This window comes from Armigeres subalbatus, chromosome 3 (assembly GCF_024139115.2).
Source record: "Armigeres subalbatus isolate Guangzhou_Male chromosome 3, GZ_Asu_2, whole genome shotgun sequence".
Classification (NCBI taxonomy): Eukaryota; Metazoa; Arthropoda; class Insecta; order Diptera; family Culicidae; genus Armigeres; species Armigeres subalbatus.
Genome location: NC_085141.1, coordinates 93238704 through 93245325, shown reverse-complemented (window position 1 = coordinate 93245325; position 6622 = coordinate 93238704). Strand labels below are relative to the sequence as shown.

At 35.5% G+C, this 6622-nt stretch overlaps 1 long non-coding RNA gene across 1 annotated transcript; it reads right to left on the bottom strand.

The window, feature by feature from the left end:
* Positions 1–2168: 2168 nt before the first annotated feature.
* Positions 2169–4228, bottom strand: LOC134221909 (uncharacterized). Its single transcript, XR_009982385.1, has 3 exons — positions 4047–4228; positions 3614–3986; positions 2169–2866 (listed from the first exon to the last, which is right to left on the bottom strand). It is a non-coding gene; the product is annotated as an uncharacterized LOC134221909 (long non-coding RNA).
* Positions 4229–6622: the final 2394 nt, after the last annotated feature.

Sequence of the window (6622 nt, the reverse complement as noted above, 5' to 3'; positions counted from 1 at the left end):
AACTAAATTGAAACCAAATTTCAACTAAATTTGAAGGAAATTAAAAGTAACTAAAACTGTACTCAAACTGAATTAAAACTAAATTAAAACTAAATGAAACTAAATTAAAAGCAAATTTAAAATAAAATAAAACTAAATTAAAACTAAATTGAAACCAAATTTAAACTAAATTCAAAGAAAATTAAAACAAAATTAAAACTAGGTAAATTAAAAGTAAATTAAAACTAAACTAAAAACTTAATTAAAACTAAATTAAAATTAAATTAAAACTAAATTAAAAGTAAATTAAAACTAAAATAATACTAATTTAAAATAAAATAAAACTAAATTAAAACTAAATTGAAACCAAATTTAAACTAAATTTGAAGAAAATTAAAACTAGGTAAATTAAAAGCAAATTAAAAGTAAATTAAAACTAAACTAAAAACCTAATTAAAACTAAATTAAAACTAAATTAAAACTAAATAAAAACTAAACTAAAAGTAAATTAAAAGTGAATTAAAAGTAAATTAAAGCTAAATTTAAACTAAATTAAAACTAAATTAAAACTAAAATGAAACTAAATTAAAACTAAATTGCAACTAAATTAAAACTAGCGCCATCGGGGGTGACAATGGGTCGGGGGGTGAGAATGGGTCATCGCTCTGACCGGCAGCCCGGAGGTCGTAGAGAAAAAACGTTCAAAAAGGTCTCTTATATTTAAATCTTCTTGCCCTAAGATACACTTAATCCATTCTACAAGCATTCTAAGTAGTTGAAACCGTGACCCATTCTCACCCCCGACGACGGTAAATTAAAACTAAATTAAAAGTAAATTAAAACTAAATTAAAAGTAAATTAAAAGTGAATTCCCAAGTAACCATGAAGCTATATATGCTTGTAAAAAACACAGCCCTAAAAGTTGACTTAAAGTGGAAAAGGGCAATTATAAGATCGAATTAATGGTTCATCACTTTGACATGTTGAAATAAAGCATCAGTAATGCATCGCTGCATTTGTAATGCTGATTTAGAGTATCGTTGTCTGACAGTTGATGAATAAATGCAACTTCGCATCGTTAAAACTGATCTAATGCAATTAGCATTTAGCATGCCGATTTGTGATTGATATATGTGCAATACTGTAATGCTTGGTGTTACTTGGGTTAAACGTAAATTAAAACTAAATTAAAACTTAATTAAAACTCAATTAAAACTCAATTAAAACTAAATTAAAGCTAAATTAAAATTAAATTAATAATTGATATAAATAACTTTAAAATAATACGAACAACTGTTTTGCACATGTGTAATTGAAATTGTGCCCATTTTGAGACGTGTGGAAAGACCTTTGTCCAACGACCTGAGATCCTCCGTATACAACAACAAAACTCCTGACTGAACCAAAACTATCCATCGTATCTTGGTTGTGTCCAACTTCCGGTATTTTTTGTCAGTCTGACCGCCCGTTGCCAGAATCGTGTTTTCTTGGAAATCCACCAGAAACTTATTTCAGAATCCTCCAAGAGTTCCTTTAAGAATTCCGCCAAGATCTCATTTCGGAATTCCACCTGGAGTTTCTCTGGGAATTCCACCAGAAACTAATCAGGGAGTTGCTTAATTACTTCCTCTAAAACACTAAATAAAAACTAAATTAAAACGCAATTGAAACTAAAAAAAAATTAAATTAAATTAAAACTAAATTAAAAATAAATTAAAACTAAATCAAATGTAAATTAAAGTAAATAAAAACTAAATAAAAACTAAACTCAAACTGTATTAAAACTAAATAAAACTAAATTAAAACTAAATTGAAAGTAAATTAAAACTAAAATAAAAGTAAATCAATACTAAATTAAAGCTTAATTAAAATTAAATTAAAACTAAATTAAAAGTTAACTAAAACTAAAATAAAACTAAATTAAAAGTAAATTAAAAATAAAATAAAACTAAATTAAAACTAAATTGAAACCAAATTTAAACTAAATTTTAAGTAAATTAAAATTAAATTAAAACTAGGTAAATTAAAAGCAAATTGAAAGTAAATTAAAACTAAACTAAAAACTTAATTAAAACTAAATTGAAACTAAATTAAAAGTAAATTAAAGCTAAATTTAAACATATTTAAATTAAAAACTAAAATAAAACTAAATTGCAACTAAATTTAAACTAAATTAAAACTAGCGCCATTGGGGGTGACAATGGATCGGGGGGTGAGAATGCTCTCACTAAACTAAACTGCACTAAATTGCAACTAAATTTAAACTAAATTTAAACTAGCGCCATCGGGGGTGACAATGGGTCGGGGGGTGAGAATGCTCTCACCGGCAGCCCGGAGGTCGTAGAGAAAAAACGTTCAAAAATGTCTCTTATATTTAAGTCTTCTTGCCCTAAGATACTTTCAATCCATTCTACAAGCATTCTAAGTAGTTGAAACCGTGACCCATTCTCACCCCCGACGACGGTAAATTAAAACTAAATTAAAACTAAATTAAAAGTAAATTAAAACTAAATTAAAAGTAAATTAAAAGTGAATTAAACGTAAATTAAAACTTAATTAAAACTAAATTAAAACTCAATTAAAACTCAAATAAAACTAAATTAAAGCTAAATTAAAATAAAATTAAAATAAAATTAATAATTGATATAAATAACTTCAAAATAATACGAACAACTGTTTTGCACAATTGTAACTGAAATTGTGCCCATTTTGAGACGTGTGGAAAGACCTCTGTCCAACGACCTGAGATCCTCCGTATACAACATCAAAACTCCTGACTGAACCAAAACTATCCATCGTATCTTGGTTGTATCCAACTTCCGGTATTTTTTGTCAGTCTGACCGCCCGTTGCCAGAATCGTGTTTTCTTGAATCCAACCAGCGTAATCTAGAAAAAAAGAAAACAATTCCAGTTTGAGAAATCATACCATATGATAAAAGCACACCAAAACTACTATTACCCAGGACAGAACACACGGAGCATGCCAAGGAATAAATTATATGACTTCATTGAACAAATCCCAGAGAAATGTCTAAAGTAGTACATCCGAAAAGATTTTTTAGTGGAAATTTCAAAATTCCTAACTTTTCAGAAGAATTCCCGGATAAATACTTGCCAGAGTAATTTCGAGAATTCGTGAAAAATTTTTTGAAGGAAATGACTGGAATTTGCAGTATTGATACAACAATTTAGGATTTCCTTAAAGGAGATTTTTTGAAGGAATTCCCTACACTCCTGGAGCTATTTATAGAGAAATACCTTATGCGTCAATTAATCGACAAATTAATTGAATATAAAGGATTAACAGGAGTGTAGGCGATACATCAAATTTGATTAGTGTTACCTGTTAGGGGCTGTCCATATACCACGTGGACAGTTTAGGTGGGAGGGGAAGTATGTCGATTGTCCACGTCCATACAAATTTTTGAAAATTTATATGAGCAAATGTCCACGCTGGGAGGGGGTATTCAAATCTGACCAAAACTGGTCCACGTGGTATATGGACACCCCCTTATCGCAAATCTGTCTCATCTGAATAGAAAACATATCAAAGATGGGACAGATATGCAATTACAGGCAGTGTCGATAAGATTACAATACCACCTTATTCACACAATTGAAGCTACCACTTACCGGACCGGATTTGAACTCTGTGTCCGCAGCGGTTTTATTCCCCTTCCTCAGCCAGCCGTAGTTTTTCCGCTTCGGTGCACTGCCGCTGTTCATCATCGTCGCTTCCGCTCCTGCTCTTCGGCAACGCATTGAAATCAAATGCGGTCCTCCATCCATCGCCGGCTTTTGATCCACAGCGACAGTTTTATTCCCCATCCTCAGCCAGCCGTAGTTTTTTTCTGCTTCGGTGCACTGCCGCTGTTCATCGTCGTTGCGCTCCTTCTCTTCGGCAACGCATTTCAATCAAATGTGGTTCTCCATCCATCGCCGGCTTCTGATGCACAGCGATTATTGTTGACCACTCCTGGAGAATCCACAAATTCAGATGCGCTACCTAATACAAAAGAAAATAAATTGAGTTTAAGGCTCAAATTGAATCAAAATTATGAATTACTTTTCATGATTACTGTCGCCATTCAGATACGAAACGTGTTTTCTTTGTGTTCTGACCTGTCACCGCTCTTTACCACAGCGCGAAAAAAAACGAAAGAAAACATAGCATTCTTTTTATGCTTCTTGAAGAGAGCATACCTAACATTATCTAACCAGAGCCTAACGCCTCACAAAAAGTGCTTCTGGGAAACGATGTTATTAAAAAAGCGCACGAAATCGGCAAAAAGCGACACTGTGCATCGCAGGAAATTGAAACTCCGTGACATCTTAGGGTGAAGGTTTGGGTAACAAATCAAAATCCAGTTCCGGAAACATGTTTTCCATGTAGTTTAGACCATAGGATAGATATTAACCGAAACGGTCATTCTGGAACAGGTTCCCGTGGAGCGTGGCCACAAACTCATTTAAAAGAAACCCTGGCAATATGGGAATCAAAATTCTTGTAATTGTTTTGGACCGTAGGATGGATGACAACCGGAACGGTCATCTTGGTACAGGTTTCCGTGGGGCCTAAAGTGGCCACAAACTCATTTAGAAGGGACCCTGGCTTTAAAATTCTTGGAACATGCTTCAGAAATACGTTTTTCCAAGAAGTTGACGAGTGTATAGTGAGAAGAAGGCAGTGAGAAGTGAAAAGTAAAATGTGTAAAGAGAAAAATGAAAAAAAATGAGAAGAGAGAAATTAAAAGTGACACAGTGTTTACCCGATTTTGTCACTCCCCGATTTTGTCTACCTCTGATTTTATCACGTCTTGCTTTTGTCACGGGCTACGAAATGGTGAGTAGACATCCGGGAAGGAGCACCTAACATAGCTCTGGCCTAACGCTAACATACTCATGCTTCCAAGGGTCTTCCAGATTTTGCCAGATTTAGAACACGAGTCCGAAACCTTACTATACTCCAATGTTATGCGCCAACCGATGCTGCCGATCTGCAAGACAAAGAGAACTTTTACAGCCAACTCAATGCCTTCATAAATATAATTCCGAAGGGTGATATCAAGATCTGTATGGGCGACTTCAATGCGAAAATCGGATCCGACAACTCGAACCATGAACGCATTATGGGACGCCATGGTTTCGGAGAAACGAGCGAAAACGGAGAGCTGTTCGCAGAATTCTTCATCGGCCGGTTCAAAAGGTCACGTGGGTCTCCCGTGACGGCTTTACAGAAAGTCAAATCGACCACATATGCGTCAGCAGAAAATGGAAACGGAGCCTTCTTGATGTACGGAATAAACGTTGTTCACCGCAACATCCCTGCGTATCAGCTATCCCCACTGCAGCAATCCAACCTTGTCAATCTAACGATTAAGAACAGTCGAATGCCAGATATGATGTGTATGAAGATGGTAGGAGATTATATAGTAGAGTGTGGTGCAGTTGTATGGAAAAATGCAAACTTCGTGCAAAATATGGGCTCGATTGGTTGCGACCTCGCATGCCGCATCGCGTTTCAAATTTACATGGAAATTAGTATGGGAAAACGTACTTTTTTACATTTTTGCTCTTAGCGGCTTCAATTTATCATCAATCACGTGACTCAATACGTTAGCATATAGTCTGAAAGATGCGGAAAGACTTTGTCAAAGGAGGTACGTAACTACGTAGCTGGAAGGTCTACAAAAAATGTTGATTGTTCAAACCATATGCAAGAAATCAATGTTTCTGCCAGCACTGCCGGACAACCTATGGTTATCGAAGGGCAAACCCCATCTTCCTTCTTGTCGGATTGTTTTCTTTGTGAAATGATTCCGGATAGCTTCCATTGACTCTAAACCCCTTTAAGATCAATTATTTTTAAATAACACTCATTTAAATTAGTAGCCGCTGTATAAAGCCTAGATCATTTAGAAATGGGGCACTTCATTTTAGAGATAGTGGCGTTCCTAGTGGTCGGATATGCAAGTTTTTCACAGCGTTCCATAATTAGTTTCTCACAGTTTGAAATTAACGTGGTTTCGAAATATACACCATGCAGGAAGAGAAGCGAAAAAAAATTTTGCGCAGTTCTGCGAAATCCTTTTCCGTCAAAAGCCGAATTTTACCCTTCATTCAGTCCCATGATGACCCATTTACGTTTGGCTTGATTTAGCCAGCTGCCATTGTAGCAAAGAAGTGCTACAATGGTGCTACAATAGTGGAGTTCAGTGTATCTCAAAAAATCTGAGTCCATCAAATTATCCTCAGTTCCATACAATAGAGTCATTTTGGGTGATTATTAACCAGAAACTGAAAATGAAGGGGGCAGTCACCACTGACATTGGCCGTATGGAGAGTTTGAAACTGATTAATTACCCGACAACAACTCAGTAGCGCGAGACTCGGAGCTAATCACAGGGTCGGCGCACTACCGGGCAACCGGAGGGGCTTCGCGGACACTAAAGGCGCTCAAAGATTTAAATAAACTAACACTATGGGATCGATTTTCACGGTGTATTTCGGTGGTTGGTGTTCAAGTTCACTGTTCACTGCAGTACGTACCTCTGCAAGCTTTCGCTGGGTTGCTGGTCCAGCAATGGCTGACGGAAACGATGAAGCTTGCTGGAAGATGGCGGTACAGCTGGCCGGCGGTAT